Raw genomic sequence first — 13361 nt, 5'->3', positions numbered from 1 at the left:
AAAATATTCCTTTCATGGACATGTCATTTCATTAAAATCTTTTGCCGACATATTATTTCATTAAAAGTCCATTCGCGGACATAATAATTCCCCATAGTCCTTTCAAGGACATGTCGTTTCTCTATAATTCCGATATTGACATATTTTATAGACCTTAAACGGACATATATTATCCCTTTTCGTCCCCACTCGGACAAATATTGCTTTAAAATCCTTATAAGGACCTATCCCTTCTATATAGTCCCTTAATGGACATGATATTTCATTATAACCTTTGTAGATCTGATATTTCATTATAGTCCTTTTATGGGCAAACTGTTTTAATGTAGTCCCTATTTTTATAGTCCCTATACGGACATATAATTTCCTTTTAAGGTCCTCTATGGACAAGTATGGTACTAAAAGTCCTGTATAAGGCACTATGGTAATTTCTTAATGATTTATTGAAAGTCTTGAAAGATTTTATATAGGTACTCATATCGTCCTTTATCATCCATTAGTATGAATTGATTCGAACTTTATCGATCCACTAACTAAATTCAAAAGATTCTTTTTAGTGGTTTGCCACTGCCAAGTGGCAAGTCCACATAAATTGGCCAAACTTTCGGTAGTTAAGGGTAATTATTCCTTCTACTAGGATAGTTAAGGGAGATACCCCTTCTATCCAGAGGTAGTGAGCTATGTTCAAGCCTCCAAACCCATATGATCAATGTGATCATGGTATTATCGTGTAACCATTAAGACAAATTAAGCCTTGTTAACATCTGAGAACATGTTAACACTCCTGGCAGTGTGACATAAGAGACCACACCAGCCGTCAAGGTATTTGGACAATGTCCAAACCTTAAAGCCTATATGATCGAATTTGATCATGGCAAGTATCATCACTATGATGATCAAAATATAAACACCCGTTAGTGATGAAGTGCTTACGGGCTAAACTTGTTGTCCATTAACACAACGGCAGTTGTGGCCTATCACCCGCTGTCTAAAGATATTGGACTATGTCCAAGCATAATAGTCTATATGATCAGTGCGATCATGACTAATATCATCTGATACGATGAATACGTTTTAAACATCCTTTAGTAATGTTCCGCCTACGGGCTATATAATATATTGTCCATTAGTGACATTGACATTGTGATCCTTATGATCCCTGTCCAAGGTAATGAGCTATGCTCAAGTCTAATAGTCCGTTTATGATCAATGAGATCATGACTCATATCATCTGATACGGTGATTGTATTATTTTATAGGATATTTGAAGTTCAGGCTTAGGCCTTCCTATCTTCATAGTAAGATTTTAAGAAGTACTTACAACCCGATGGTTATAAAATTATGCATAAATTTTCGGTGCTTAGATAACAAAACTAGAGTAATACAATAAGCACATGGTGGATACGCCGCTGGTACTTCCTATATATAAGTGTGTTTATTGTATTACCCTTGGTGGCGTTACCCTGAGTCACCATTAGAGATTATGCCGCCTACGGGTTATATACTATGTTGTCCATTAGAGACATTGACAAGTATGACCGTTATGGTCCATCGTCAAAGGTGAAGGGCAATGCCCAAGGCGTATAGTCTATAAGATCGATGAGATCATGACTAATATACTCAATTGCAATAATTATATATATACATCTAGGTATATATGTGAACATCCATTAATGATGTCCTAGGATTTGCCTATGTGCCAAAATAAATCACCTTTCAAGACGATGACAATGGTAGTATATGACTCCCTGTCTAACGGTGAAGAACTAGGTTCAAATCTGTAACACCTCGTAAAATCGTACCCAATAAAATAAAGACACGTGTCATGTAAGACAAACGTGTCAGGGACCCGGATCGAATAAAAGATGTATGGTAGGATTTAAAAAGGGGCGACATGTTATTAAAATACCTCTGAGCGACCCAAGTTATAAATCCCAAGACTTTAAATCGTTATGATAAACATCTAATATGTTAACCGGTTGTTCCTAAATAAATAAATTCCATTCTTATATGGAAATTGGGTTCTTTAAAATGTTACTACAAAATCCTGATTTAATTCTTGTTTTAAAGAAGTTGAATTTAGTTTATTAAGGCATTGGCCAACCTCCATAAGAATCCAAAGGTGAATTCTTGGTATTCCGACACTTCAAAAAACCTTGCACAAGGAGCCAAAGTGGTGTAAGTGCATGCAAAGCATGCAAGGTCTGAGTATTTGGTCCCACAACTGAAAAGAAATGCATGAGATTCGGATTGGAAAGAAGTGCATGGTCAAAGCTTAAAGTTTGCAAAGTTTTTGTCCTCAGACCATCGGTTACGGACCGTAAGGGTCCAAGCTTACAGTCCGTAAGGGTCCAAGCTTACGGTCCGCAAGAGGCATACCTGGGCGCATCAGAGCAGGGTCGGTTACGGACGGTATCCGTATAGGCTTACGGTCCGCAAGGGGGCTTACGGACCGCAAGGGCTTCAGCTTACGGTCCGTAAGGCTGTCGCTGGCAGCAGGTTTTGTACAGCTGCATGTTCAGCCTATTGCACCGCCTTATTTAGGGGGTTTTCGAAATCAGGGGCCTTTCAACTGGTATATAGCAACATAGGGACACCTGGGATGATCTTGCAACATTAGTAGACTACTTTGGCATCATCTTGTGACATTTTGTTCACTATATAAAGGAGTAGAAGTTGCAACATTGTGTTCACTTCATTCAACTCACTTCAAAACTTTCCTGGAGCTTATCTGATTAGCAACAAGCCATCTTAGGATCCTTAAGCATACTTAGGACTCTTGTAAGTGTCCTTAATCCTCTTTAATTTAATTTAGTTTAGCTTAGTTAATTAGCTAAAAGTCAATCCATCGTAATTAAGGTTTAACTTCGAGATTAAACAATAATTATCCAGTCAAATCTCGAATTAAAAATACCTATAAGTAGGTAATTATGTGGGTAATAAACCCTTAAAATGGTATTCTCATATTCCCACTCTAACTATGTCAATTGTCGGGTCAAAGCTAATTACAAAAAGTCAACAGAAAGCTTTATTTCAAATTAATACATAATTAGCAATGTAGGATCCATGTAACCTGTTTTATTATTAATATAACTTGGTAATTAATATAAGAACATGTCTAAACATGTTCAACTCGACAATTTTCAGTTTAGGCTCGGTTTGGAACCGAAAGTCGCATAGTTTGACTTATGCTTTGACTTTCAGTTCTGACCCGTTTAAGCCAAGTTTAGGATTGCCCTAGAGCTTCTTTTGGACCTATTTACATGTTAGTATAACCCTCTGTGATTATAAAACCTGGTTCATTAGATATCCGATTATTATGCAAGTTTCCGTTAATCGCATAAATGTTGACTATTATGCCCTTTTCACCTCAATTTATGATTTTTAAAAATATAAAAGACATCTTAGTTACTGATTTATAAACTTGTACCTAAAATTTGACATCAGTTTGAGGTCTAGATTTAGAGTTATGCTCATTAGCGTAATTAGAAACCTTCTTAGTAATTAAATGGCGTAATTAGTATATAGCCTATCTAAACCCAAATTTTAATAACAAACTTTTTACCTACTGATATAAAATAATATTTTGGGATTTTTGAAGATTTTTATTTATTTTTAGGCTGAGCATAACTTAGTGTTTTAAGCTTATTTCAGTTATTGCCGGTTTTGCCCTTTTGGGCTATAAAATGAGTTTTATAAATCCTTTTGACTTCAAACCTTTTTCTACTAATTCATTATGTTAAATAAACTATTTTGAGCCTTCTGGAATATTAAAAATATCAGCTTTTTATACAAAACCCGGAAATGGCTCCAAATCGGCTTTTTAAGCATTTTTACGACATAGTGTGTATCAAAACTAGTTTATATATAAGGTTTGATACTTACTGATATATTCAGTAAATTTTTATACTATAACAGTAAACAAAGGTTTTAAACTCAGATTTCCAGTTTTAACCTTTTAGGCTTATGTGAAATTACCAAAATGCCCCTTCGGTGCACAGTATGGTTATAATTAATAAATTTCACACATATATGATACCCTACTGTTATAACTTATTAAATTAAGTATATTTACTAAATAAAACAGACCTGTAACTCAGATTACAATTAAACTCGTTTATACCCTTTAAAATGACCAAAATGCCCTTATGAGGCATAGTTTGCAATTAAAATCATTTTAGGCATAATAAAAGATATCTTACTGATGTCACAACATATTTAGTGCATATTAACTCAGGGAACTTGTATATGATCCATATGGTTACTCATTACGCACTTTCCGCGTTCGGATCGGCTTATGTAACTAGTTTACACATTTTAGCCGAAACGGGTCAAACCATATCATTATTGTCTCAAAATCCAGAATGTGTTTAAGTTACCCATATTAAACGAGCATGCAAGCTTGTCGGGTCAAAATCACATTCTAAACCGGTCTTCGCCTTCCATGCGATCGAACCGTATTCTTTCTTTAAAACTAACCGGTCTAAGCTTAGGCTAAATTAAAGACCCGTTAGGATTCTAATAGGTTATTATAAACCTTCGTTCCAGAATAGGAGATCCAGTAAAAGCTATTTGCACTTGCTTATTGTGACTATACTTGCCCAGGTAAATACTTTTAACTTATTTTCCCTATACGGGGTTGGGGTCCGGTATATAATATACCGCTTGGTCGGGCATTGAATCTTTAATCAAATGTAGGTTAAATCATTGAAATGACCCGTTAAAATTGTTTTGTTTGCTTAAAGCCTTTGGGGGGTTAATGACCATGTCCCGGATATCCTTGGCATACGGGTGTAGGCGTACACCCGTTGTGCATAAATATTAAGGTATAACCGCCAATTTTGGGTTAAACCGCTGCGAGATTATATCATGTGGTTTGTCTATTGATCTTTAACTCGGTGTAGACCCGGGCTACTGGACGCATAAGAAACATGTAAATCTTTTACAAGTTTATATTCAAATAATTATCCCAAGTTAAAAAAATCTTTTTGTGCCATGTGCATTCAAATCAATTTTAAACCTTTTCAAAATGAGTCAATTAAATTGTATTTACTAGTGTAAACTGACGTATTTTCCCAAAAAGATTAAGTGCAGGTACTACGCGTAATAGGCTGGCCTCTCCTTAGCATCATTTAGAGTCTCGTAAGCTTTGATGCAAATAAATCTGTTGAACAAGTTTCCTTTTTCTTTTGATCCGCATGTGGATCTATTTCAACTGTTTGTGATACTTAATATTATAATATTTATTCGGTTGAAATAAATCTATCTTTTTGCTTCCGCTGTGCATTTTAAATTTGTGTTGTTTGACTATGATGATATCAACTACGTCACGATACTCCCCACTGGGCCCACCGGTGACACGTGGAAAATAGGGGTGTGACAAAATCTTAAAAGCCCTAATCTAATAAGATTGCGGCTTATAAATTAATGTCCTCCGTGACAAGCGTTGTTGCCATATCTTATAACGTCCTCTGCGACAAGGCCTTCGTACCATATGATTATTTATGTCCTTCCTGACGGACTAATGTTTCATATTTTAGAAAGACATTATGGCAAGCCTTCGAGCTATCTAAAATCATCTATATGCCAAAGACAGTTGGACATTTTGATCCCCTGTCAAAAGGGTAATGGACTTGGTCCAAACCCTAAAGGCCATTGATGGTCCTTTTGTGACCTAGGCTGAATGTAATTGATGTACATTCAAATAACATTCATTAGGAATGTTCATACCCTATTAGCTTATATGGTTTAGTAATACCATGGTCAATGTATGATAGGTCATTAGGGTGATGACTCGCTATAGAAATGCAATTAATAAATTGATTAATTTTGGCGTTTAGTGCCAAGCTTCAAGTATGGCAAACTTGAATGAGACAAATAATAGTTGCGATACTGAAGATGCAACAAATGTGAACCTCAAGGTTAATATGAATGACGCAGCTGTGAGAAAGGCTATGAGAAAAGTCATGAAAACATTCGAAGAGCAGAATGCTACTTGCCCTAAATCATATTCCCTCTGATCATGAAAAAGAGCTTTGTTCATACTTCGAATGCGAAAAATGAACCAAATAAGATGATATATATAGTGAGGAGCCCCGTTCCTCTAAAGGAAGTACTTAAAAGTACTTCGTCTCTTGCAAATCAAGAGACTTCAATGGCGAAAAGGGGGCCATTGATTGCATGAAATTGTTGGATGAAATAGAAACCATTATGGACATTAGCGGTTGTGCTGAGAGGGACATTGTGAGATATGTATCACAGTCATTCAAGGGCAGTGCCCCTAATTGGTGGAAGACTTTAATAAAATTACAGGAAGAATACTCTTACACAAATTGGGATGATCCAGGTTCATGGACTAATCAGAAAAACCGGTTGTCTGCAACACGGAATGGAAAAGGCGGAATAAGAATTTTCTGACTCTCACCATGACAGATCTAGACTATAAACAGAACGTTATAGACTTTAGCTTATTGTCTGGGATAGTGCCCTATTCGGTTAACCCAAAATCTAAGCTTAATACATTAATTATGGATGGTTTAGCATCGGTAATAAGAGGGCACATTAAGGTTTCAAATCCTGCTTCTTATAATCCATTATGGATCTATCTCAGCTACTCACGTTATATAGATTAAGAAATGAACCAGTCGAAGCTGAGACTGCTCTAAAACTCTAAAAGATTTTATAGCTAAGTATAGAAGGATTAAGAATGGAGGCGCCTAAACCCTCCTGATGAATGTTAGAGGCAGTTCGTATCAATAATGACACCAGATAAATCCCTTATTGTGATTTTATTGCTAAGAGTTACGTTTGGATTCAGGTGCTACTGAGTCTCTCATAAGACCACAAGCTTGGCAAACTTTTAAAATCTCCTATAAGAACCCCAGATATTAAGTGTAAGGTAAAACTTACAGTCGAAATCATAGGAACCATTTCTTCTCTTCCTGTCAAGGATCTTCATTCGTAAAATTCTAGAGTACTCTTTCTCCAGATGGAGTACGTCGATATATGTGTTTTTATTTTATTATCTCATTGATTTCTATCAAATGCGAATACCAGACTGTATGATAAAAGCGCCATATGAGGATTGGTGTATCTTAATGTGTTCCATAGATTGCTTCCATGCCTAATCAGTATGGAGGTTTAATGCATGGAACCACTGAGATATCCCAATGGTCATATGGTACTAGAGTAGGCTAATGGTGTTCAAAGAAGATATCCAATGTAGGATTGTCCAAGTAAGTGTCTCTGACTAAGGAATCTGTGGACTCATACAGAAAATGTGTCATTTATCTGACACAGGCAATGATAGTAGAACCAGGGGGCTTGAGATTTGGGAAATCTCTGTAATCCCCTTGCGTCTTGACTATCTTCTCCAAAGAAGTACCCCGTTTACCTCTAAAGGCAAGTAGAGTTAAGATTTACATCCCGCATAGGGCTGCATTATTGTGAAAACTCCATGACAATTAGTACCATCATTATTGGAAGAATCGAAACCCTAATTAGATGAATTTTAAGATAAAGGTTCCTAAAGCCTGATTCAATTCTGAAAGTTTCGGTATTATTAATTTAGAAAGATGGTTCATTTTGCTTATGCATTGATTACCGCAACCTTATTTAGGCAACAATTAAGAATCGCCATCAGCTTCCCAGGATCGTCGACTTGTCCGACTAACTGTAAGGATTAGCTATTCCTTAAGATTGGTTTAAGTAGTGGTTGGAATAATCATCTCACCTTAAATGCGCTTTTCTATAACTAATAGTTGTTATGTAAGTATCAAGGCTGCTCCTTTGGAGACCTTGTATAGATGGAATGTCAAGAATCCGTTTAATGGACAGAATTTTGGTAAATCCCATTATCCGGGTATGAAGGATTACCTTGGAAACGACAGATGAGATCATATAAACTTATGATCGTCTAGAAACTGCCAGTAATCGGCGGGAAGTCAATAATTGATGAAAGTCGCAAACCTCTTAAGTTCTTGTTAAGGAATAAGATTCAACAGAAAGTATCACCTTGGAAGGGTGTGCTGAAAATTTAATACAACGGGCTAGTTAAGCTCTGATATATAGAATCATTCGAGGAAATCGAATATATCAAGATTGGTAACCTATAAGCTAAAACTTACCTGAGGAGCTTGATGGAAATCAATGTATCCCACATTAGTGATTTAAGGATATGTTTCGCCGATAAGACGAGACGCATTATCACATAATGATATGCAGATTAATGAAAATTTATGATTTGATGTGAAACCCGTATCGATTAAGGATCGACAGGTTAAGAAGCTCCAAAGGGATACATGTACCTAATATATAGGTCACCTTGGGTGCTTGGAGAGGCCCCAAATATGCTATGGAGGTTAAAATCATAATACGTCAGAAAGTACTTCCATTATTTTAGCAAATCTCGAGGTCAAGATTTCTTTTAATGGGGTGAGGATGTAACACCTCATAAAAACACGTCCAATGATGTATTGACACGTGTAATAAACCCTAATAAAGTCAAACATTGAATTTAAGGGACTAATTTTTTTCGAAAAATCGAAAACTTTGATTAGGAAAGGACTGGAAGTGTTAACATACCTAAAATAAGTTCCTAAATAACCTCTTACGATATTTATATTCACAAATGAGCCACTTGTTGATCGAGTGTAGCCGTTTGCGTAATTAATTGAAAGTTGGGGCAATGAAGGGTTAAAAGCATCAACATGTTAATTCTTACCTCTGAGTGACCTTTTAACAAACCAGGAGCTTCATGATATTTGATTATACTCTCGGGAATGCCAATTATTGGCCGTCTAAGGTTTTTATGCCTTTAAGTGATGCTACGCGCAGCTTTGCAAGTTTAAGGGGTTGAAAGCGTCAATATGTTTAATTATACCTCTGAATGACCTTTTTATGAACCCGGAGCATTACGATGTTTTATAATACTCTCAAGAATGCCTAATATGGATTAGATGAGTGTTCGATGCTATTAAACGATGATATGCGCAAGTTTGCGCATTAGAGGGACCTAAAGCATCAACTTTTGAATCTACACCTTTTGGTGACCATTTAAGCGATTGAGAGCGTAGCAATAATTAAACTCATGCTTGGGAATGCCCATTATGGGCCATGGAAGGCTTGGATATCATTAAACGACATTTCACGCTATTTTGTGCGATTAAAGGACTATTTACGTCAAACTGCAAAAGTATGTCGATTCATATGGTATCGGACCTTCCGGAATATGACCATGAGTTAAAAAAGCCCTAATTATCCTTTATATAGCTTAGATATAGGCTTAGAGGTGTTTGGTGCGCAAAAATAAACTTTTAAGTCAAGCAGGGACTAAAAGTGTCAAAAAGTGCACAAGTTTGCATTTTCGCGCATATCTTACATTCTGAATATATCCGGACATCCAAAAATTTATGTAAGCACTAAATATTTTATTTTAGTGTTTGGCTTGATAAAATTCCATTCGTCGCATAGTTTGGATCGTTTTTCGCGTCCGTTTGTGTTTCGTCGTAATTAGTCGAACAACGTGACCGTACGACCAAACGAACCGACATCCGACATGTTTTCAAGCATGTTTCATGTCCCCTATGTTTAGGCATCATAGTAGAGCCTTGAAATGAGGTTAACGGGCCTTACATGTGTCAGAAATGACATTTTTCAAGTACAGGGACTGTTTCTGTACTTCTGCCAAACTCTGAATCAGAACCAGGGCCTGGGTTTCCTACGCGGGTCGTGTAAGATCAGATCAGCTTTAGAAAGCTGTTTTACTGCTGGTTTTTATCAAAACTTGGTTCTATACTCACATATTTCGACTCTAGGGGCTGCCCACTGATTTTAAAAGTGGTTTTACACCTGTCATAATCTGGTTATAACCTCCCGACACTTGTCACAATCCTACGAAGTCCCGAAAACTATATAAAGGAGGTGGGTTTCACTTGTTCTTTCACACTATTCCTCCAAATTCTGCTTTATCTCTGATTCAAGGAGGATTCTAAGCTTTTAGCAACCTCCATCCAGTCCATTGGACCCTTTATAAGTGTCTTTTCGTGACTAGTTTGTTTTTATTTAGCGTTTATAGCCGAAAAGTCAAGCATTTTCGATAAACGCTTTGACTTTTAAACGGTTGAGCCATTGTTCGCAACGAACATGGCTACGTGACCGTAATTAGGTAGGTGTTAAACCCTCAAAAGGGCACCTCCTAATTACCACATTTACTCTGTCAATTGTTGGGTCAAACTTCTGAATAAAAAGTCAAACGAGTCAGGTTTTACTAATAAATTCATAACTAATAATACAGAAGTTATGGAACATGTTTTAACACTTAAATAACTTGGTAATTAATATAAGAACATGTTTAAGCATGTTCAACCCGACGATTTTGAGTATAGGCTCGGTTCGGAACCGAAAGTCGCAAAAGTAGACTTTTGCTTTGACTTTCAGTTCTGACCCGATTTAGCTTAGTTTATACATGCCTTAAAGTTCCATTAGGACCAGGTTATATGTTAGTATAACCCTCTGTGATTATACAACTTGGTTCCTAATTTATCCGATTCATTGCATGTTTCCGTTATATGCTTAAATGTTGACCATTATGCCCTTTTGACCTTAAAACGAGATTTTTGAAAATGTGAGAGGATAGAAACCTTTATTACTGATTTATAAACTTGCCCTAAAAATTTGACATCAGTTTGAGGTCTACATTAGGAGTTATGCTCAATAGCGTAAATGGAAAACTTTTTATTAATTAAACGACATTATTAGCATATAGCCTATCTAAACCCGAATTTTGACACCAAACCTTTTACCCACTGATATAATATAATATTTTGTGATTTTTGAAGATTTTTATTTATTTTTAGGCTGAGCATAACATAGGGTTCTAGCTTTGATTCGGTAATTGTCGGTTATACCCTTTTCTTGAATAAAATGAGTTTTACAAATCATTTTGATACCAAACCTTTTGCTACTGATCTTATATGATAAATAAAATATTTTAAGCCTTCTGGAATGATAAAAATATCAGCTTTTCTTATAAAACCCGGAAATCGCTTAAAACCGCCTTTTTACGCGTTTAAAGCGCATAGTATGAGTTAAAACTACTTTAAATATATAAGACTTAACACCTACTGATACTTTTAGTAAATTTTTATATTCTAATAGTAAGCAAAAGTTTTAAACTCAGATTTCCAGATTTAACCTTTAAAGCTTATGTGAAATTACCAAAATACCCCTTCGGTGCATAGTTTTGTTATAAATAATAAATTTCACAATATGCAATACCCTACCGATATAACTTATTAAATTAAGTATTTTTACTGATTATATTAGACCTAAACCTTAGATTAATATATAAACTCTTTTATAACCTTTAAAATGACCAAAATACCCCTTCGGGATTAAATTTGAGTTTAAATTCGTTTTGGCCATAGTGGAAGGTATCTTACTGATATCACAACATATTTTAAGGCATATTAACTTTGCAAACCTGTATATGACTCTTATGGTTACCCGTTACGCATTTTTCGCGTTCGGTTCGGTTTATGTAACTAGTTTGCATAAATTGACCGAAACGGGTCAAACCTTATCATTTTTGTCTCAAAATCCAGAATGTGTTTAGTTTACCCATATTATACAAGTCTTCAAACTTGTCGGGTCCAAATCACATTCTATTCCGGTCTTCGCTTAATCGTGTGTTTGAACCGTATAGCTTCCTTTAAAACTAACCGGTCTGAGTTTAAGCTTAATTAAGACCCGTTAGGAATCTAATAGGTTATTAAAAACCTTCGTTGTAGATTAGGAGCCTAGTAAAAGCTACTTGCACTCGCTGATTGTGATATATACTTGCTCAGGTAAATACTTTTAACTTATTTTCCCTTATACGGGCTTGGGGTACGGTATATAAAATACCGCTTGGTCGGGCATTGAATTTTTAACCATATGAAGGTTAATTTATTGAAATGACCCGTTTAAACTGTTTTGTTTGCTTAAAGCCTTTGGGGGGTTAATGACCATGTCCCGGATATCCTTGGCATCATTCATTGAAATGGCCACGACCTTAGCACGGGGTGTAGGCATACACCTGCCAGTGCATATATATAAAAAGGTATAACCGTCGGTTCGAGAATAACTCGCCGTGGGATTATATCATGTGGTGTGTCTATTAATCTTTAACCCGGTATTCAACCCGGGCTACTGAACGTATAACGAACATGTAATTCTTTTACAAGTTTATATATAAATAATTATCCCAAGTTATAAAATATTTTGTGCCTTGTGCATTCAAATCAATTTTCTTAAACATTTTCAAAATGAGTCAGTTAATTGTATTTACCAGTGTAAACTGACGTATTTTCCAAAAAGGCTAAGTGCACTTACTAATCGGAATAGGCTGACCTCTCCTAGCATCAATAAAAGAGTCTCGCAAGTTTAGATGCCTTTAAATCTGTTGAACAATGTTTCTTTTAAATTTGATCCGCCTGTGGATCTTTTGCAACCGTTCTTGTAATACTTGATATTACTCTTTATCGGTTCGTAATATATTTATCTTTTGCTTCCGTTGTGCAATAAATTGTGTTGTTTGACTATGACGATATCAACTACATCACGATACTCCCCACCGGGCCCACCGGTAATACGTGGAAATATCGGGGTGTGACATCCCAGCCGGCTATGGATGCCGGAGCCGCAGTGGGCTGTGGATAGCCGCCTGTTTTCGCCATGAGGGCCCAGGCGGCTATGTATTGGGCCCCTGCTGCGAGACTCGTATGAGGAATCATTCTCATTAATTGTGCGGACCTCACAGTAAGAGGAGCCGCGGTCTTCACGCCTACTTCGGGAGGCTGGGTGTGCGGGGGCCCTGCCGTCGTATTGTAAAATACGACCCGCAGATGTATGCGGTGCCGGGGTAGGGCGCAAGCTCTGTTATATGCTGCGGCCAGCATAGCTTGTTGTTGGTCATACCAGGCATGGAGGTTCATGCCTTTATGCCTGGAGGTATCACAAAAGTATACTGTGAAAGATCTTGTGCGAACGTAAGGGATACACCCCCTTGCGTTGATGTGCCAATGTGGCCAGTATTTGGGGCTGGAGGAGTGGTCCCCATAGGCCCTGGGTTTGTGGGGTTTAGGCTATCCCCGGTAGTGTTGTTTAGACGATCAGACATGATCTTGGGAGAGAAAAAGGAATGTAGAAAAAAGTGCTAAGAGTAGCGGTGGGCGCCAATGATGAAACAATGGTTAATCGGGGGAGGTTAACTCACTGGTCTCGTCAAGTAGGGTTAAGCACTTCTTCCCAAGGATCGCTGGCTAGATCGTCCGCTGGTTGATCTCCTGCATAAGGAAAACAAGCCGTGACTCGTAATAAGG

Source organism: Helianthus annuus, chromosome 14, assembly GCF_002127325.2.
Source record: "Helianthus annuus cultivar XRQ/B chromosome 14, HanXRQr2.0-SUNRISE, whole genome shotgun sequence".
NCBI classification, from domain to species: Eukaryota; Viridiplantae; Streptophyta; class Magnoliopsida; order Asterales; family Asteraceae; genus Helianthus; species Helianthus annuus.
This window is presented reverse-complemented; position numbering follows the sequence as displayed.